The following is a 23,149-nucleotide window of genomic DNA, read 5'->3' as shown; positions in this document are numbered from 1 at the left end:
AACTAACCAGTGTGATGAGTGTAGAGGTGTGTGTAGTTATAACTAACCAGTGTGATGAGTGTAGAGGTGTGTGTGGATTTAATAAACAGTGAACAGCTGTGTGTAATGACACTGTACTCTGTGCAGCATCTCAGAGGCTGCAGACTTATCAACACATCAGTCCTACAGTAAACAGACATTTTGGTGCTCTGTTTTTATTTATTTATCTTTTAATTACAGTTTTAGTTCTTTTTGAAAGGTTTTGTTCAGTCATGTAATAACAGGTAAACTGCTCCCCCCCCCCCCCCCCCCCACTAACAAACATACACAGTAGTGAAAGGATAATTATTATTTTTACAACTAACTAAATCTGATAAATATGATGTATTTTGTATGTTGATTATGTTGATGTTATACTGTTATTTTTATTTCTTTTTTTTATGGTGTCCTGCTGCCTGTCCCTGTGTGTGTAACAGGCAGAGTTACATTCATTGTGCACCCGCCTATTAAACTCTTGATAATGCTTAAAATAACAGTGAAATATGCTCCAGTGACTTCAGACATGGTGTTTTGGTCAGTAGCACAATCACCTTCCTCTGTCTCAAAATAACAACATGCCACCAATGAACCTGACCACACCTCATTTTGAGACCAACACACCTATGGGTGCACAGATCAGTGCAAGTGCCTTTGTTATTTAGACAACGTGGCTCATGGAGAGAAAATGACAACTGCGTCAGGACAAACTAACAAAGACACATGCGTTGAGACCTCCATCCACTGTATGCCGAGCGCAAGATGGGGCCCTTGATGTGCGTCAGCGTGGGCGCCGTACTGGGACAGTCAAGATTCAGTCTGAAGTCAAGCATCGATCGCAGGATAACTTTTCACAAGTAAGTGGCAACTTTATTGTATTTAGTTTAGTTATGTAAGTACACAAACATGAAATATAAACCATTCTGATTCTGATGATGACTAACAGTTGCTTTATGAAATCATGATGTTATTAATTGTTAAAGCATGTGACCAGGGAGAAACATGATATTTACTTAACATTAATTCTTTGTATTATTTACTTCATAGAAAATGATCAGCCAGAATGAGATTATACACACTGTCAGGCCTAAATGAGCTAGATCTAGTGATTACATCAGACTGTAGATCAGAACAGCTCCCAGTACATCTCTCTTATTGTATATAGTATTTGGAGATTATTTTTATTGTTTATTGTATTTTATCTTATTTTATTTTTATTTTTTTGTAATTTAAGAATACTGTTGTGTCCATTTTGAATTTCCCTCAATAAATACTAGATAATAAATAAATAATAAAGTTTCCTACTGTACCTATTTATGCTGCTAATTGATTGCACTCAGCTACATGGCAGAAGTCATTTTGAAATGTCCTTGTTTTTGTCAAAGGTTCCCCAAATGTCCTGGACTTAGGAATGCTTGCACCACAGCTGTCAGATGGAAGTTCATTTAAAGGCAGATGAGTTTGACACTGAGCAAACTGTGCATGTGAAGGAATGTTTGATTCAGACCATCTGAACAAGGTTAGTGTATTTTTTAATTCATACGATTATTTTGTTCTTTGCAGGAAATTACAACTTAACCTGATATTGAAAGTTAACGTCTCTTTTAGATTTGTCTCATTTTAGTTTCTTACTTAATTTGAAGGTGCCAGCTCAACTAGGACATCAACATGAGCCACTGAGGCAAGTGATGATCCTAAACCTCAGTCCAAATCTCCTGGACTGCTGAACTCATCAACCTCAGTAAGTGTAACAAGGTAGCTCTTATCATAACATACAGCCAGTATCAACTGTTGGCAGTGAATGACGGGACATCAGTATACTGTTCACAGGTTTTTTTATAATATTCTTCCTCATTAATAATAATAATAATGATACATTTTATTTAAAGGCATCTTTCTTGGCACTCAAGGACACTGTACAGAATGTAAAGGTCTAATGAACCTGTAGGAATATAAGTAGTTAAGATTCTCCTTTTAAAAAGTGATGACAGCACAGATTAATATATCATGTCAAATATCAAACAACTGTTCATATGCATTGATTGGTCCATTATACCTAAATGATTATGATAATTACTGATGGTTTCATGTGTAGCTGCTGTCAGGATGATGTGCTGAGCAACAAAACATCAGCAGCTCATCAATGCAGTGTTACACTTGTCAATCAATCAATCAAACTTTATTTATACAGCAGTTTTCATACAAGCTAGTGTAGTTCAAAGTGCTTCACAGTTAGTTGATTGACAGCTGATAATAAGACAGAACAAGTAACAACAGAAAGAAAGGGAATAAAAAACAAAGAACAAATTAAAAGACAAACATTGAGATCAATGCACACAAGAGAGAATAAGAATGATAAAAATGTTAAATAAAATAAGTAAAATAGATTAAATAATTAGATAAGGAAACTAAGATAATAAGAGAAATGTTTGTTCAAAGTAAGAGTAAACACTAGGTTAAGAAAGATTCAAAAGACAAAAGTAAAATAAAAGATGAAGTTTAATAAAAGCTGAACTAAAACTAAAAAGAGATGAAAAGTCAAAAGGAAGAGACAAATTCAATGGACAAGAAGATAAAACTTATAGAATGATAATAATAAAATAGCGTGAAATAAAGAAGAAAAAAAAGAAAAACATGTTAAAACATCAAAACAAATACTAAAAAATAGAATAAAACAATATTAAACAATTCAGTTCTTAATCAAATGCCAGGCTGTTTACTTTTAAAATGTTCCACACTTCCACATCCAAGACAGGAAGCTCTGACTTGGTTCTCAGTTATTTTGTGTTTACATATGTCTGCACTGTGTATCTGAAACTCAAACACTGTATGTAGTAGTATCATTCTATTATTGTATTGTATATGTCAGTGTCTTAAGTGAATTAATAAAGATGTCAACTGGCAATTATTTTCTTGATGATGTGATTTATAATACAATGGCAGCTTTAGGTAAGTAACAAAACAATGATTAAAAACATGAATAAATGAGCATCATTTAGGTCATCAATAAAAATAAAGTGTCATGTGATCAAAGCCTGAAGCAGGTGAATACTGTGTGATGTCTCTTTTAGTCCACTTCCTGGCTGAAGTATGAAGGTGTTATAAACATCCATTAGTTTATAAAGCCACGTCCTGCTTTGAATTGATAGTGATTGTGTGAACACACAGTGAACAGTTATCCTGATGGTGCAATGAGGGATTATTAGCAACTATTCAGGTGTGCTTTCTTTCAGTCTCACCTCTAAATAAACATTATATTGACCCATCAGACTTTGTAGTGATGTCACCATGATCACATGTTTCACAACAGAGAGAAATGATGGATAAAACAACAACAAAAAAACACTGAACTGGTATTAGCTTTTAAAAAATATGTGGTATCAGTCTTCTTATCTCATCACTCAGCTAAGACAACATGTTAAATCTTTATGAAGAACAACCTAATCTTCATCTTCTGATCTATTTAGAAAGTATTTCCATGCATGCACGTCTTACTATGTTGCACTGCCACTCTCCACTGTTGAGTGATGTTGCAGCAGGTTCTGTTGTAGATGGTAAATGGAACATATCTGTGCTGATCATTGGATGGGGGGGCAGTCTAATGATTCTGGGACCTTTGTGGATTTTTACTCCCATATACAATAAAAACACAAATGCTGTAAAGAAAATACTAACACAACAATAGCATAAAAGTTTAAGTATAGTATAAGAATTAAGGCTGCTAATCACCACTTCACTGCATCAGTTGAATCAAAACCAGCCACATGACAAGTACTACATTTCCTATGTGAAATGACATGATGAACAAAGTAAACTCTTCTCATTTGCTGATGAAAATAACTGCAAAAAATTCTAATTGTATGTAATTAGAATTGTATGTATTTATTAGAAAGGACAGTGCTCATTAATTGACAAACAAGATGCTGTAAATAAGCCAGAGTAAGCTGTGTGCTGATTTTCATCCACAGTCCCTAGCCAGTTCTTAAAAGGGCAATGCAGATGCAGATTTCATACATAGTGAAAAGTATACACACGTACATACAGCTTAGGAAAGTACACGTTTGGTTTGCCTTAAGCCATGTTTTGACTTCATATTTAAAAGTTTTTTCTTTAGACTCTCCCTTAACTCATTGGGTAAACTATTCTAACTATTAATGGCTCTGAATTTGAATTGTGAGAACTGAATGTTCAGTTTCAAACTATATATATAATATTGTACATCTGCATTGTATAATATTCACATATTATACAATGCAGATTCACTTTTTAAATGCAATGATTGAACAGTACTAATTCAAATTATGTGATTCAAATTCAGTTTCTGGTGGCACATATTTCAGCCCATAGCTACGGCCATGACTCTGACTGAAAAAGCTGTTTGTCCAAACTTGCTTGCTGTATTGCGTGATACACTGCCCTCTGGTGGTTGCTCTTGTTAAACTACTGCTACTGGCTCAGTGGAGGAGGTTCACGCCTGTGTGGAACCTTAAAGACGAGGCAAGCATCAGTAAAACATTTCAAATGATCAAAATAAATTGTGTTTTTTCTTTTGCTGTGTGGCAGTAGTGGTAGCTATTGCTCTCACGTTCAAGTGTTTTTAATGTCTGCTTGTAAAGTAACTCAAATGTTTTACATGACATTGAAGGCAAACTATGTTGCACTCCGTGAGTCCATGTTCACAAAATGAAAAAAAGAGGTGAACTAAAATATTTCCAGCTCTGTCTGTGTTGTGCTGTATATGAAGTGATTGCATGATTCTGTCATTGGGAAGTAGTTACAAAAAAAAAACTACTTTTTTTTCTCCCTTGACTTGTGACTTTTGCCAATTCCAGCAATCTCACTGCAAAAAAAACAACAACAAAAAAACCTCAGTTTTCAAGAAACACTGCTGCAAAATCAAACATGTTTGCAACAATCGTAAATAAAACTTGGAGGGACTGAATATGTTATTGTATTTATGGACAGTGTGAAAAAAAATCACATTTGTACAATCACAACAACAATTCATTATTTGACTCATGAAGTGTGTCAGTGCCTTTAACATTGCTGAGAAACCTTTTCCTGTGCTTGTTTCATAGTGCTGGACGTCATTCCACTTGTCTTGCTGTTCACTCCTGCCAGAACCTTGACTTGTATTAAATTGTCACTTTCCACCTGCAAGTGAGTGCATGCTGAGGTTGGCATGGAAACAAGGGGAGGGATGGGAGCATGCCGGTTGGTTTGGCAACAGTCCCCATCAGTGGCAGACAAAAAGTGTGTCAGCATTTGTGTTCTTGTGGATTATTATTGCATCATCTCTCATTATTGCATTATCACTGGCAGATGTGTACAATCTTTAAGATGCTGTAAGTGGAATGTTAAAACAGACCTCATGACATAATGTACAGTTCAGCTGAGTCAGACCAGCATTTCCCTCCTTATTATTAGATAATAGCGTGGAAATACTTAATTCTGATTGGCTGGTGATCGATCAAAATCATCTGTCACAACACTTGTTAGATTTTTCTGTTCAACAGTTCAATGGAAGCCAAGTTTTGAGCTGCAGACGACCACAGTAAAACACTGGTGAATCATATTTACCGTAAATTCCGGACTATAAGCCGCTACTTTTTTCCCATACTTTGAACACTGCGGCTTGTACTACGGTGCTAGTACTACTGGTTTATTTTTTTTTCGTGGCGCCCAAAACATTTTGCCTTGTAACAGTAGACCAATAAAATTGATGAGTAGTTCACAGAGGTCCAATGAAATTGTGTGATAAATCAAGCGCACTTTATTATTGTAAATCTGTCATTTGTACTGACTCTCATCAACATGGAAAATACTCGAAGAAAAGCATATGATGCGGCTGTTACGTACTATATTATTTTTTCAATTTGCTTCATGTTTGATACACGTTGTCCGACTCGTTCATAGGAGAGAACGGGAGAGTTCGCTCAGTAGGTTTTAATTGAAAGTTTTTCCAAAACAAGATGTAGGCTATAATGACAGGTGTGAACGAGGTAAATTACTCCAGTAAAAGTAAGACTTAGTTTAATGACTTAGAAGTCGTCAAATGACTTACTTTAACGAATTTCGTTAGTTTATATAATGCACATTTGTAAAATATTACTTTTATGAGGGTCACAGTCACAGAATGTAGAAACTTACCATTTGATAAGCAGCAGATGTAATGAAGTCCACGCAGCACGCTGGATGTAAACTAATATTAACCCTATAGATTATTCATTATAATGTCCATGAACATAGATTGAGTTATTTTGCCTTAATAATGACAAAATAATACACAATAAATGGTCGGATTGGGAACCCATATGCATAATGTCTCCTTGTTGCATTTAGTGTTGCTTGAAATGACCAGGGCTCAGCTGGGGGGGGGGGGGGGGGGGGGGGGGGTTAATATCTAGCTAATATCTCATATTACAACGTGGGACACCTGCGTTTTAAAATCCGGTGCGGCTTGTACAAGTCCAAAATTGATTTTCTTTCTAAAATTAGAGCTCTTTTATTCTGCCTCTTGGAAATGTAAAGATAATTACACCTGGCATGGCACATCCACAACCTAGTTATTCATATTCCTGTATACTTGATTCTAATGGAATCCAGGTTTTTGATAACAGGATAATAAGTCTGTTTAGTGTTTGTATTGTTAGCAGTAAGATCTCAGTAGGTGAAGTGTGTAATTTATGAGTAAAAACATGGATCAGTGCTGTGTGGAGATTGTGGCAGTACATTGTGTAGATCCAGGTGTTTGTTTTCTCAACATCTGTAATGACTGAGTCTAGTTTGGTTGATTTACTGGAGTATTTACCACTCTGCCTGAAGATCTACAGCAATTGAAGATGAGTGCAACAGTGAAATATAGGCCTATGCTCTGTATAATAGCATCATTACCTTGTTTATCACTTCTTCATTTACTGATTAAATCATAATGAAATGACATAATCCACACATGGCAGATAATGATCAGAAACATGGATAAGGTTTTTACATGTCATATTGTCCTGGTATCTATATCTGGTTATACTACTCATTTCAGTCCAACTGTACAATATACTATTATTTTATTATACTTTTTACTACTATTGTTTCTTTTATTGTTTTTGTACTTATTTGTTGTTCTTCATTCTGTTTATTGTTGCTTTTCTATATTTACTGTCCGTTTTATCGCTGTAATAATGCAAATTTCCCCATCTGGACTAATAAAGGAATATCTTTTCTTTTCTTTTCTGATCTTATCTGATTTTATTCTGTCTTGTATATACATATCTTATGATGTTTAAGACCGTGTAAAGTGAATTCAGACATTTTCTTCTAAACACATTAAATAAGTCATAAATGTATTTCTAAAAAATTTGTAAAAAGCATTTCAACCATTTAGATTTGAATTGTGGAGCTAGCTAGGCTAGGAAAATCACTGCCACGTAGCATAAACCCGCCCCTGCTGCTGTAGAGGTATAAATACATTCAGCACACACTACTAGCCTACTACTACTACAGTCTACAGTTAGCCAGTTAGCTGGGTTAGCCGCCGAGCTAACAGCTGAGTTGGCAGCAGAAAGCTCTCAGACATAGTGTCCATGGCTGTGTTCGAAACCGCACACTACATACTACATACTACATACTTCTATACTACATACTTCCATCCTATACACTACACACTAAACGACCAGATAGTAAGCAGACCGTTTACACTGTAGTAAACTGCACAATAACCCACAATGCATTTCGTCCCTACCCGAGCTGAAATCAGCAGGCTGAAGCGGATTTTATTTTAGCTCTAACTCTGTAAATATACCACTTTATCCACATTTCTAACTTTTTTAGGTGAGAAAGTAAAGTAGCCCTTTAGATCCACAATGTGACGCTAATTTGTCCAAATAACACCTGCTTAAAGTTTTGTTCCTGCGAATTCGGAGTTAGCCATAGCGAGTAACGCACTTCCGGCCACTTTCACAAAATAAAACACCTGTTGCCTTTTATTATTAAGAAAATCATAACAATAAAATTGATGCTTTTATTTTTAAAACAGGAAGCGAACATACCCTCGCTGTAGCTAGGGTGGGTGGTGATCTGTGACGTTTGTATTTTGGTTTTTTTTCAGAAGTTACGTTGCATCTTGGGTAATTTGAGTGTGAGTAGTCAGCTCTTGATGCATACTCTGCATTTCGGGTGAATCTAGTAAACCATCCGTGTCAGTGGCGGCTGGTGGATTTTTCTCCAGCGGGGGCTATAACTCTAAAATAGACATACCTTATCCCGAAAAGCAAGCGAACATGTACTAAGGTATCACAACACTGTATTTACATGAATGAAAACAACAAAAGCAACATTATAATGTCATGTAGTGTTCTACTTTTTGTACATTTTGCCCTTCTATCCTTGAGAGAAGCAAATTTCTCAATGACTCTGTGGTTAAAGTCAGGGATGGTTTTGATAAGATGCTTCTCCATAGAGAGCATGGCCAACGCATTGAGACGATCCTGTGACATTGTGTTCCTGAGGAAGGTCTTGATTCTCTTCAGTGTTGAAAAGCACCTCTCTGATTCAGCCGTAGTCATTGGAGTTGTGATGAGGATCTTCAGCAGAGCCACAGTCTCTGAGAAGGTGTCCTGAAGATTGTTCCACATGAAGAGCTGTTACAGAGCCAAAGCACCACTGCAGCTCTTGATCTCATCATTGCTGTAGATGAGAGCCAGTTCAGTTTTCAGCTTGCTCTTGTTCAGCAGTGGATAAGCCTCCATGGTGGTGTTCAGTACTGCTGGAATCTGTCTGCCTGCTGCAGTGTAGCACTGATCAGATGCTTTGTGAAGGCAAATCTGTGTTTTGCATGGCCCAATATAGTGTCACAAACCTAAAAAATGAATGCACCAGTTTAATACAATATGGAGATGGCTATTAGCCAGCTTTCTAATTCTTTAATAAAAACAATTCATCTTATGAATATATGTGTTGATTTAATAGCAACAATGCAAATTAACATTACACCTCTATAAAAGTAGATTATTATATTATATAGGGCCTATTCTAAGACGTGTTCCCCACTTTCTCACAATATAGCACTACTATGATTAAAACATTGTAAAAGACCTATAAGTATCACACATTAAGCTTCTATCTTACCTCTGTGGCTACCCTCTGACATTCAACTGGGCCCAGTGTGCGGTGTTTCTTTGCTGGCTGAGATACACTGCCACTGTGTTCTCCACAGAGAGTGGGGAGGTAATCTCTGAACAGAACCAGAAGAGAAAAGTTCATCTTTAGTCACCAGGTAAAATAACAAGAAATGGTAAGTGGTTCAAGTATAATAACACAATATCAGTAATATTAAAGAGCACATTAATTTACCTGATCTTTTGTATGCTGTCTGTGAACTGCTGCATGATTCCCTGAACAAACACTGAGTCGATGGTCCGCTTCTGGAGCTGGCTGTAGAGAATGTCCACATGAGGCATGATGAGATGGAACAGTTTCAGGAAGAAGCTGAAACTATCATCCTCCAGCAGTCTCACAAACCCTCCAGCTTCTCTCACAGTGACAGGATCAAACTCTCCTGAGTCCCTGATGGTTTCAAAACACTGGAGCAGGTCTTCTTTGTGCTCAAAAACAGTGTTCACAGCTCGACTGTGGAAGTTCCACCTCACTGTGCTTGCTCTTGGGAGTCTGTGGGCCACCACTCTATCAAGCACGCTGGTTCTCTTTGGAGATCTTGAAAAAAAGCCAGATAATAGGGAATTCACCTGCTGCATGATGAGGTTAAGTTGGTAAGCATAACAGTGGACATAGTGTGCGTTTACATAGACATCCTGGACTTTCTTCTGCAAACCACCTGTGGCTCCTCTCATGACACCTGCACCATCATATGCTTGGGAGATGAGCTTGCTCTTCTGGTCATCAGGGATAATGGAGCTCAACCTATCCAGAAGTGCTGTGGCGATGGAATCAGCTGTGGCACTTTGGAGAGGTATGAACTCAAAAAACCTCTCTTGGGCATGATGAGCTTTGTCAATGTAGCGGAACACAAGCACCAGCTGACACTGAGTGGAAATGTCCATTGTTTCATCAGCCTGAATGGAGACAAAGTCTGCACTCCTGATTTCTCCAATGATGCACTCTCTCAAAACTGACACCATGCAGTCAAGGAGTTCATTCTGTACAGTCTTAGATGTGCCCTTAAACACAGTGGCAGTCTGCAGATGCTCATGTTGAACTGCATCCAGTGATGCTACAAAATCCACCAATCCTCTAATAACACCAGGATTTTCTGAGCTTTCACTTTCATCTTGGCCACGCAGGGCAAGTTCAAATGCACCACAGAACTTGACACAGTCTATTATTTTTGATAGGATGTGCCTGTTTTTGTCAACCTCCTCATTGTGTTTACAGATCCCTACCCTGTAGCCTTCATCAAGCTGAGATGAAATGTTTATTTTCCCAAACATGACTAGTCGCAGTGCATTTTGCATATGGATCCCAGTTTGTTCATGCTTCTTTGCCTTTTCTGAAAAGTGCTTTAAATCAGTCATACCTGTCCTAATCCATGCTGGGTCAGATCCTGACGCTTGGAAAAGGAGGTAGGGAACGCAGAATAAAGCATTAGCCTCACTACATCCAGTTAGCTGAGCCTTGTTGCTAAACCAGGTCCTGGAAAAAGACTGAGTGTACTGTCTCCCTCTGTCTTTGGACTGCTGATAAATCGTGATGTTCGGTTTATCGGGTCTGAGCTTTGTCACGTCGAGCTTCTCCTGATATGTTCTCCTCTCAAAAGGTACTGTTTTCAGTGACTTTACTGAATTATTTAATTCCTCTTTCTCCATTTTTCTTCTCTGTCCGATCATCTCCTAGTCTCCCGCGCATCGACCTGCTTGAATTGGTGCATTACGGTGCATTACCGCCACCTACTGAAATGGATCAAAATGGCTCTCCAACGGCTCGACCTGTCAAGCAGCCGCGCAACATCATCCCCATGGCGGGAGCAGCTGCATTCAGCTCTGGGACAGCTCAGGTTGCAGAGAAGTGCACCCCAAAATGCTCCTATCTCTTGTATTGAAGAGGAGCTACTGCGCATGTATAACTTTTAACCAGAGTCTATGAGTAAAGATTATTAAGCCCCTGGACTGAAATATGTCACCGATCAGACAACATTCATGAACGAAAACAACTTTACTCATCATTAATAACTATAAAATATTTATCTTGCACATCTAAAAAAATATATACATATATTTTCAAAATATTTGTGTTCTTTTATTTAATTTTTATTTACTTTTAAAAAAATGTCTTATTTAAGGTAATATTTTCCTGAGTGGTGGGGCGGCGCCCTAGCGTCCTCTATTGGCCGGTTGAACTTCTCACATGCTCTAAATCACATACTACGCAGTTAAAACACACTACATACTTCAAATGACGTCAGAGTTAGTACGAGTAGTAGGAAAGTATGCGGTTTCGAACAGGCCCTCTGATTGACAGGTGACACTTGGTAGGGGGCGGGGTTTCAGCAGACACGGCGGGCACTCCCACTGCGTTTGGTAGCAGAGAAAAAGGCTGAGTTTTACACAACTTTGAAGTCTAATTTTATATATTCGGCGATCATTCAAATTTGGCAGGGTGGTTAACAACTCACTTTTCTGTGGTATGTCAAACTCAGAACACATATTTATTCTTACTTTACATGGACTTTAATGTGCAAAACCTAACTAGGATATCCCAAAACAATTCATTCAAAACTGAATGACACTTCTACATGTGGACAAAAAGCTGTAACTTTATGATTAACCGCCAATCTGTTCTACTACCTGAGCTGCACTCACCCTCTATCACCAGCCCCATCATTTTACTGTTGTTGCCGAACCATGAAGACTGTAGTCCATTGGGACACTTTGGCTGAGTAATACTTCCTACTAATATACTGTATAGAAAACCCCTCAAGCTCTTTAATATGACCCTGGTTTTTGGATGTCCTTGGTCATCTAACTATTTCATGGCTGCTGGTAGTCACGCAAAGAAAACAATGAGAGGAGGAAAGAAAAAAAGGGAAAGTAAACATCAGAAACAGCTCTTACAGTCAACAAATTCCATTAAAAGACCAAAAGTAACAATGTTTTAGTGTTTTTCAATACTTCCTGATTTCCCCTTCCCTGTCTCTTAATTCCAAGCTCATTGTTTTTGACAGGAGATATATGCCTTCATAATATATAGTTTCATTAGTTTCATTAAAAAATGTTCAGACATTTCCTAAATCAGCTCGTCACTGTAGTTCTTAGCAAAAGTTACAGGCACAGGAGGAAATGGTGTATTTGGCCTGGACATTTGCTGCTCCAGTGACTATTTCTGGCAGCAGATCATTTTCTTTGGGTTCATCACTACAAGCAACTTTCATGTATAGCTATTTGATCCACCACAGGCACACACTGACATGGATGCTTTTTCTCAACTATTTTATTCTAGTCAAAGTATAGTTACACTTTCTCTCAGATCAGAAGTGTGATCAGACTGTTCTGGACTCACCCTGAGATGGCTATGGATAGGGAAGAATTAGGCCAGACAGCAGTACATTGCAGTGGGGTTAGCATGGCATAGGTGCTGCTTGTTTGTTTGCAGCAGTAAAATAAGGACAGAGAGAAGCAGATAGTCACACAGACAGACAGAGAGAAGGAGAGATAAGAATAGCGGCACAGAGGAGACCACCTATCACACATCAACGCAGAAAATTGGACGAAAAAAGGAAAAAAAAACAAGCCGAGGGCATCTACTGGCCCTATTCTCCTGTCCGCCTGGAGTGCAGCAGCAGCAGCAGCAGCTCTGCCTCTCCCCTCTCCCCTGCTGTAGCACAGCTCATATGCATAACAGTATTCAGCTCACGTTGAGGCCATCGCTCTGCCACGGAAACACCGAAGTGCTTCAACGATGATAGTGAAGGTGGTGCTGAGGGGAACAGCTGTTTCTAATAATAGTCTCTTAGAAGTCTTCATCCCCAGTGGGACTCTAACCCCCACCCACCAAACACACACACACACACAGGTTTTCCTCCTTTTTCCGTGTTCCCAGCTTTATGAAGCAGCAGTTTCTCACTGTTGCCTCATGAGATGTGATGTCATCTTCAATTTATTATAGGCCACTAACTATATCAGTGGCTGGCAAAATGGCTAATCCTTCTGTCTTATTAGTCATTGCTCCACTGCTGCATTACACAGAATGGGATGCTAATATCTTACTTGGCTTCTAAATGCTTCTGTATTTCACTCACAGGTGAATGAGACTTATTTTCTAAGACTACAATCAGGTACCATGAGGGTCACTGAAATTTTGCATCACTGCTATGTTTCTATTTAGTGGGCTATTTCCTAATCCTACTGACAAAATGAATGAAGTGCCAGTAAATAAGACTTTCTGCTGGACTTTTAAAGACACATCTTGTACGTATCTGGAAAGGATCTTCTGATGGTACAGGCTACCTGGAAGGCAGCACTGCAATTATTTAAGGTTTTATGTTTTATGTTATCTACTTGCCCAAAATCACATTAACACAGTTACTGTTCTCTGAAGTCATCCCCTTTGTCCATACTGGTTGTGAAAAGCTAATACAATATGTGTTGAGGTACAAAATCTAGGTCCTTGTGTGAAACTACATTGTGAATCTCAGCCAAAGCCACTATGAGGTTTCAGCAGTCTGAGTTAGACTAATCAAATGGCTATTGTCCAGAATTACATTCTTTTTTTGTGTTCCCACATTCTGTTTAACTGTTGTGGACAAAGAAAAAGAAAGTAACTTTGATAGATATCATCTGTTGAAGCCTCTAGAAGCTGCAGGTGAATTCTAGTAGTCATATTTGCAGAAAAAGGGGCAGTGGGATTTCGTTAGTCCCACTATAATAGCATTAAGAAGTATAGTTATAGAAAGTATGGATAATTGCAGTGACCGAAAACTGAATATTGTTAAGATAGACTATTAAAAATATTAACCTCCTGCAACGTCATACGGGAACATTACATTTTGGGTTTTCTGTACTTCATTTTGTTTAACTTGTTTAACTATTGTCCTTGTGCGTCCATGTTTTTTGTGCCCCCTAGTGGCAGCAAAAGTGTAATACATTAATCAGTGTAAAAACCAGATGGCTTGGCCAAGTTAATCAACAGCTGATCCACAGATAAAAGTGGACCAGGTGCAAAAACTCATCACATTTTATGGTTATCTATGTTTAATAACATTTGTAGTTTGATATGCTGTACAAATTAGACCCATTTTTGCAATAGCAACAAGCTACAACACTGCTAATCAGGAACTACTCGTTTGAGGACGTTGACTTTACTATTGTTCGTGCAAAGGGAAATGTGTAAATGTAAGAAATTAAATAGTTTTAATTGTTATACAGTAAAATAAATCATCAGGACATTATTTCTTTCAAAAAGTACTTCCTGTTCAAAGACCACGCGTAGTGTTTATACTTATCAAGTCCTACTAATCCCAAATATCTAGTAGAAATTAAAAATGCATACCAAACAGAAGCTCAGGTCTCAGGAGGTTAAGTGCTCAGTTTATTTCCAACAACTTGTTGGATCTTCAGACAATGCCTTAAATCTCATCCACACAAACCTTTCTCTAAAACAATCTGAAAAGCGTGCCTAATTTATGCATTTCTCCAGCAAACAACCTCAGTGCAGCCCTATGGTAAATATAGACAAACACAATTTCACAGTTTCACACCCCAAACACAGGAGCTAAAAGTGTAACGATTGTTGTAGGAAAGTGCTGGAGGAGCTCCCACGAGGTTATTAGGAAAACAAAGTGAACATTTGGGAGCATGAAATGTGCTCAGCCAGTTTTATGGCAATTTATTCATTAGATTGAGAAATACTGTATTACAGGTTGATATGTGGAGGAGGGTTGACATAAGGATTTGGACTGATTGATTGACTATTGACCCTGCTGCTGTAGACCTACAAAGAAACAGCCTGTTTTCTCCTTACTGTCACTTGAAGCGTACATGTACTCTGAGGTTTGTGAATCCTGGTAAAAACGGTTCCATGATGTAAGGCTTTGACTGACCCAGTTGTAAGTAAATATCACCTTGTTATTTAGCTGGTTAAAGACGTAGATGTGGTTGTCTCAATGCTTTATCCACTTTGTCATTGTGTTCTGTGACCACAGAGGGAAATTGTTCCATACTTGCCTTTCAGAAAGTTTATTTCCCTCCAGCTTGTTGGGAAATGCATGCATAAGCATCTTTATAAACTGCAACCAATGCTGGAAAGCAGGAGAGCTGTGAGTGGAATCTTAACTGCAGCTTTGCACCTCAGATTAGCTCGATAGGAGAGCAGTGATGCAACATTCCCCAGGCAGCCTCCTCCAAAGGTTACCTGCACTCAACTGAAGTATTTTGATAAACATTTAATCTGAACAGAATAGACATGATGCCCATGTATTTGGACATTTTCATTTCTTTTTTTTTTGTCCTTGTTTCTGCTTCCATTCAGAAACCTTTCATGTTTTCCTCAGCGACCTTGATGTTTCTGCACACATTCTTTCGTCAACATCACAATCAAAACTAATCAATATGCAAGTGAAGGCAGCATGGAATTTGGCGCAGCATGTTCACCATCCAACAGTTACAATGAGCAGCAGTTCTCAACTTTATCGTTCCACTTTTGACCAAACAAATAGATAGTCTATCTCATGTATTTCACATTTTTGTTATTCACAAACAGATCAATTTTTCAGAATGTAGAAGCTTTAGGTTTCATTTGGAGCACTTAGAAATTCCACCCTTTGGCATGTTAATGTACATGGAGAGGTCAACATTTCTGAGACAGTTTTTATAGAAGAAGAAAAAGATTTTACCCAAGTACATTTTTTTGTCTTATTATCTTTTCTATTTTGATTTCATTATTTTATTTTATTTATATGTCGACAGGTTTTAAACACAGTGTATGAATGGTGACAGTGTTTCAGGAATATAAAAACCACTTGATGGGACATTTTGAATTTATTAATTAAAATAAAAGTCACCCCATCCCCACCAAACAATTACTGTTAATATATAAATATATACATATTTTGTTAATTTAGATTTTTCATATTTCATTTATGAGGTTAGTTTTCTGTTGTACTGGCTGCAAATGTTATTTGAACAACTCTTACATTTGCAATTAAATAATGGTTATGAATTTGACTAACTAAAATGTAAATAAAAGAACCATCCGAGAAAAAACTCCACCAAATTACATAATTTTCATTACATTCCAGGAAAGTTCTTGGAAATGATTAAAAAGGTTGGTCCTGTAAAATAATGTGTATTTCCAAATGATTTTGTAGAAATACTAATGTATTTTTTTAATTATTATTTTTGTGTTGACTTAAAAGTAATTAAATATCAATACTGTATAGTGACTCTAAATGTTGACCATGTGTACATGTAGAACTCATGCATGAAGTGAATGTCCTCAGCAGTGGTGTGCACAGACCTTTTGAAGGGCAGGGGATGAAAAGAATAAAAAGAGCACATACAGCGCGTTCTCGCCACTGAAGAGGGCACTTTAAAGCACGGTTTTGCCACCCAAGAGGGCAGTTGTATTTTGCCAAACAGGAGGGCACTATAGCATGGGTTTTTGCCTCCCAAGAGGGCACCTTAGCACTCGTTTTTAAACAATTGGGCAACCGGGGGGGGCCACCGCCACACCACTGCTCCTCAGTGGTACCTGCAGTCCTGTTCCCATCATGCTTTGGGTGATGTAAACAGAAAGCACAGAGTTGCAGTGGAAACAGTGCCTTGTTTGTTTTAGTCTATATTTGTGGAATGTGTAACATGAAAAGTCAAGCTGAATAACTTAGTAGTGTTTCTTATTTGGACTGTGACCATGGAGATACACACATCACCAGATCAATCTAAATATGATGAATATGATGAATAATCATCCTCATCAGGAGCTCTAGAGAGAAATGATTCATGTTTTTATGTGTGTTAGCAATTCTACATCAAAAGACAGTTGAAAACCGCTTGAAATCGAGAGCTTGAGTGCTGTTAATGTATAATGCAGAATGTATGCAAGCCATCATAATGTGCTGTGACACAATACATTTCACACACCGTACAGTGTTATTGTTGAAATGAAGTCTGAGAGCGAGGGACAGCAGCAGAAACACGTGTTCCCTGAGGCTCAGACATCACACATCAGCTCACAGAACAGCAAAACAAAAACACTACAAAGAGACAGTTCAGCATGTTAAAGCCCTGAAAAGCCTCTTTTTTACCCTTTTTCCTCCATGCAAAACACTTTCTGCTGTTGGTTTTCAAAGTGCACATGTGTAGACTCTAAACTGGACACTGTCCTCTCTGTGACAGCATGAGTTGTGAATGGATGTGAATAAATTAATTTAGACATCCCATAAAATAAAAAGACCTTCATTATAAATGCAGATGTTTCCTAATCACCAGATTCAGATTTTTTCATCATGGAGGTGGAACATTTATGACCACCAGCCACATGATCAGATGTCTCTCCTGGACACAATGGATCCACAAAGTGATTGTGCAGATTTTTTTTGAAAGCACCCACAAAGGGTGAAATGTGGGTACAAACTGTACGGCCAAGAAAACACGTTGTGGTGCGCCTGTTCCATTTACATGTATATAAATGAGGTAATATTAATACATTCGGCTCCTCCCTCTCATTCTCTCTCTTACTCTCTCTCTCTTTCTGTGTCTCTCTCTCTTCAAATCTTCAAGCTTATGAGGCTAGAATGATATTGAAAAGATATTGAATGATATCAAGGGTGAAATCTTCAGCCAGACATTTGGGGTGGTATGGGGGTGAGAAGGGGGTGTAGGCTAATCTCAGGGTTTTACTTACTAAATAAAAAGCTCTGATGGATCGCAGAACACAGAACATTCATTACTATCAGATCCTGATGTGTTAATGAAGTTACTGCTGCTGTGTCATGTGTGTAAATGCACACAGCCTCTTTCTCAGTTTGCAGACTCACTTATTATTCAGAACTGATGTTTCTGTGAAATCCTAGCTGGATTAGGATAGGACCTTAAAATGGAGCAGATTGCGAGTGCATATGCTACACAAGTCATGGTGCTATCCATTCTTTGTGGGTTTGGTCCGATGAATGTTGGATGTCTGGAACAGTGGCGATTGCTCTGAGACAACAAGGGAAGCTCAGCTTCCCCTAAAATTTCATCAAATAAATCGTCACAACTGTCATATTAAATTCACACTAAAATTATATTTACATCAAATCTGCACTTGAATGCGTTCAATTTTACAACTATGACATCCTGTAACCAGCTGTTTATTGCAGATGCTGTTATTTTCCGACGTGATTTCCCTATAACACACTGGCAGTCCGCTGCGGACGCTGAGTGTCAATGGTGTTCAATGAAGCTTCTCCCAACAGCTGTTTTGGCTAGGGCGGGACAAGCCAGGATGAGACGCTCATTGGATAATGCGACAAACTCGTCCCGCCCCTGGACGCTGAGCGTCTCTGGCGGTCAATGGAGCAGTGGGCGGGGTCGGACGCTCTGCTTCTGTATGATGATTGGATGAAATGTTTAATAGGGCTCAAAGCCTTTGATAGACAGCTTTGGATAGGCTGACTCTTAGTGTAGTTTTGCTAATGTAGCTTGACTTTCTCGCTAAATCTGGCGACTTTCCAACTCTTCTTGGCGACTTTTTTCTCAAAGGTGACTATCGACATATCTAGCGAGTTTTTCTGGTGTTATTAGAGAGTTTTCTGATGTTTTGGAGACTCTGACATGAAAGCACGTATCACTCTGTCCTCAACGAGCAGCGGGTGCTGCTGCGAGCCCTGCCCCCCCCCCGTCCCAAAGCACTCACAGTCAGGTTCACAGCAGCCTCGTACAGCAGTCCCAGTTGCAGTCCGAGCACAGAGGAGAGTTACATTGCAAAATGGTACAGAAAACAATATTATTGGTCTAATTAATTAGATTAGATTAGGTCTTATATATTAAATATGAATTAACACGTTTATGTTGAATAATTCAGGTGTTAAGTGTTTGTGTGTTGATGTGGTTCTATGGCATAGATGAAGCATACAACAGCCTCAATTAAACACTCCTTTTATTGTAACTGCCTCGCTTCAATATGACTATGTTTTATAATGAAGATGTAAAGTGAGCTTCCCCTGTTTAAAACACCAGCAGCTGCCACTGGTCTGGAAATATCTGCAGGAAATTGCCAGGAATGAATCACATGCATAAAACTCGTGAGAACCCGAGAACTCCCTATCCACAGGCTGTCAGGAAGGCGAGTTTGCCGGCGGGTCCACTGTCTCCTCCTCAGACAGGGTGTCCCCTGCCGATGTTGCTGAGGGAGGGCTGGTCCGGATGTTGCTTGTGAAAGTCTCGGATGAGACCCCCGGTCCACAATGTGTCCACGAGGTACTGGCAGCCCCTTCCACATCGGCGAGAGCGGATGATGCGGCGCACAGTATAGACTCTGTCCGAGACCATGTCCACAGGAATCCCATGAAGACATGGTTGAGGAGCAGCTGGGCTGTCTCTTTAGCTGACTGGAGCTTAGACAAGGACACAAAGTGGGCCATCTTAGAGAAGCAGTCCACAATGGTCAGAATGGCCGTCTTCCCATCCGATGGTGGCAGGCCCGTCACAAAGTCCACTGAAATGTGGGACCAGGGGCGATGTGGCACCGGGAGAGGCTGCAGGAGGCCGGATGGGGGTTGGCACGATGGTTTGTTCTGGTTGCAGGTCTGGCAGGCTCTGACATACTCCCGTGTGTCCTCCTGTAACGTGGGCCACCAGAAACGGTGTAGAAGGACATCCCGGGTTCTCTGGATCCCAGGATGGCAGGTCTATTTTGAACCATGGGCCCACTGGAGTACATCCGACCTCAGAGCTGCAGGCACGAACAAGCAACCAGTTGGGCAGGCACTAGGACCAGGCTGACCCACTGTGGCAGCTCTCACTCTCTCCTCAATTTCCCAAGTCATGGATGCCACAACACACGGGGATGGAAGGATGGTGTCTGAAGCACTAGCATCATCATCCTTCCTCTGGAACTGACGTGACAGAGCGTCAGGTTTGACATTGCGGGAACCGGGTCTGTAGAAGAGGGTGAAATTGAACCTGGTGAAGAAGATCATGCCTGCCGTGAGTTGAGTCTCTTAGCGGTTCGGATGTACTCCAGGTTCTTGTGGTCCGTCCATACCAGGAAGGGCTGCTTGGTTCCCTCCAGCCAGTGCCGCCACTCCTCCAGGGCCAGTTTAACAGCTAAGAGCTCCTGGTTACCAATGTCATAATTTCTCTCGGCTGGGGACAATGAAGTCGCCTTAACCTTACTGAACACCTCCCGGAAGTCATGGTACTCGGCAAGAACTCTGGACAAGTCAGGACAGGAACTGGGGTGCGTTGTCTGCTGGGGTATGGAGGCCTCTCTTTTTTAACACTTAAATTTTTATTGAGTTTTCACATATAGGCAGAAAAGAAAACAGTACAACAAACAAGGTACAAATTATGGTAACAATAATAACACCAACATACTGTCTGGAGATGCTACTGTTCAGTCCATTGTTCCATTTAGCGTTTGTTGACTGCTTTCTTGCTTGCTGCAAGTAATATTTTAGTCAAGTACAGTTTTTCATTACAACCTTCTCAATATTCCCAAAATACATGACTGAGCAAGTATTTGGGATTTCATATCCCATAACACTTTTTACAACAGAGTTAACATTTTGCCAGTATATCCTCATTTTTATACAAGTCCAGAAGATGTGTGCATGGTCCGCCTCAGCGCTCCCACATAATCTCCAGCAGTCTTGTTGTATAGTGAGTTGCCTAGATTTTATTTTTGGTGTTATAAAATAGCGAGTTAGGTTTTTCCAGCAGAACTCTCTCCATATTAAAGAATTTGTTGATGTACATTGTGTCTCACACATGTGATACCACTCTTCTTCCTTTATTTGGATTTTTAGTTCTGCTTCCCATTTTGCTTTTATATAAAGTGTTGATTCCTTCCTACTCTCACCCAAAGCTTGGTAAAAAGTAGAGATGGGCCGAGACCCCTTCTGTTTGTATGAATCGATAATAATTCCAATCACCTTATTTATAGTTTCATTTGACCTTATCTCTTTTGTGAAATAATCTCTCAACTGCAAATATCTATAAAAGTCTTTGTTTTCGAGGCTATACTTTGTCTTTAGATCTTGAAAACCTAGAAATTGTCCACTTCTGATACTGTACACATCGCTGTCAGACCTTTTTGTGTCCATTCTTTGAATGTTGGGTCGTATGTCCCTGGCTTGAACTTTAAATCATACGCAAACCACACCAGATTGCAAATATCTCTCTGAAGTTTGTATTTTCTTACAAAAGTGCTCCATATTTCAAGTGTAAATACTACTATTGAGTTCATAGCATGTCTCAAAGCACCTGTTAAATGTTTATCCCCCACCAATATCTGGGTTTGAAATCCCTGTACTTCCCTTTCCATTTCTTTCCATTTAGACTCATAGTCAGGTCTACACCAACAGACCAGATATCTAAGTTGAGCTGCATAAAAATATTCTGAAAGGTTAGGTAAAGCCATCCCCCCCTTGCTTTTAGGTAGCTGAAGTGTCGTAAATTTTATTCTTGTTTTTTTACTATTCCAAATGAATCTAGAAATCATCCTATCCCAGGCTAAAAATTTATTTTGGGGGATATTAATTGGTAGAGCTTGAAATAAATATAACAATTTAGGTAAGACGTTCATTTTGACTGTCTGTATTCTAGCACTGAAGTCTAATGGTAGGGTAGACCACCTTTCAAAATCTTTTTTAATGTTATTTTCAATTTCTCTATAGTTCTTTTCAAACATGTCGGGAAGTGTTTTACTCAGGGTCACACCGAGATACTTAATTGTTTTAGAATTCCATTTCAAATTATATGCATCTCTTATTTGTCGGGACGGGGAATAATTTAACGAGAGAATTTGTGTTTTTGATATATTCAGTTTATACTCTGAGTAGTATTCATAGTTTTCCAGAAGAGACATTAGGTGTGGGAAACATATATCTGGTTGTTCAAGAAAAATAATAATATCATCCGCGAAAAGGCCAATGATATGTTCAGTCCCCCCTACATTGACACCCTGCAGTTCTCCACTCTGCCTTATTGCCTGTGCTAGAGGCTCAACATATAAAGCAAAAAGAGTGGGAGACAGACAACAACCTTGTCTTGTCCCCCTCTCCAACTGAAACGAATTGGACAGGCTTCCATTTACTCTGATCTTAGCTGTGGGCTCTTGATACATAGTTTTAATACACTGAATTACCTTTTGATTGAAGCCAAATCGTTTTAATACCTCAAGAATAACCAACTAACACTATCAAATGCTTTTTCAGCATCTAAACTAACCAGAATTGTACTTGTACCACTTTTTTGGGCGTTGTCTAGAATATGGAGGGTTCTTCTAATATTATCGTGTGTTTGTCGACCTTTAATAACCCCGGTTTGATCTTCATCAATCAAGTCTGGTATGAAGGCCTCAAGTCTTTTGCAAATAATTGATGTGAATAATTTGTAGTCTACATTTAAAAGTGAAATCGGCCTATAGTTTTTGCAGTCTTCTTTATCTTTGCCTTCTTTAGGTAGAACAGTTATAATCGCCTCCTTCCACGATGGGGGGTCCCCACCCTCGTTAAGGGTCCAGTTAAAGCAGGACAAAAGCAAAGGTGTTAGCTCCTTCTTAAAGGCCTTATACCATTCCGAAGGGTACCCGTCACTGCCTGGTGATTTACTGGTCTTTAACCTGCTGATTGCAGCTTCTAGCTCCTTAACTGTGAATTGTGACGTAATAGTGTCATTCTGTATCTCACCAATAGATGGCAGGTCAAGTGTGTCAAGAAAACTTCTTATTGTTTCTTCATCAGCTGATATTGGTTTAGAATAGAGCTTCTTATAATATTCTTCAAATATTTTTTCTATTTTTTCTGGTTCGTGTGATAGTTGGTTGGTTTGAGGGTTCCTTATTTTATGAATTGTGTTAATGGCCTGCTGTTTTCGCAGTCGTCTAGCTAAGAGTCTTGTTGCTTTTGGGCCTGATTCATAGTATGTCTGCTTTATAAATCTTGCCCTCTTTTCTATATCTGTCCTCAGTATCTCATTTATCTCTT

General features: G+C 39.0%; 1 protein-coding gene across 1 annotated transcript in view; it reads left to right on the top strand.

Annotated features, from left to right (window-relative positions):
• The window catches only part of gabrb1 (gamma-aminobutyric acid type A receptor subunit beta1), a 114,291-nt gene that overhangs the window by 32,091 nt on the left and 59,051 nt on the right, over positions 1-23,149 (top strand). The window lies entirely within an intron of this gene.

This window comes from Scomber japonicus, chromosome 16, assembly GCF_027409825.1.
Source record: "Scomber japonicus isolate fScoJap1 chromosome 16, fScoJap1.pri, whole genome shotgun sequence".
NCBI classification, from domain to species: Eukaryota; Metazoa; Chordata; class Actinopteri; order Scombriformes; family Scombridae; genus Scomber; species Scomber japonicus.
This window is presented reverse-complemented; position numbering and strand designations above follow the sequence as displayed.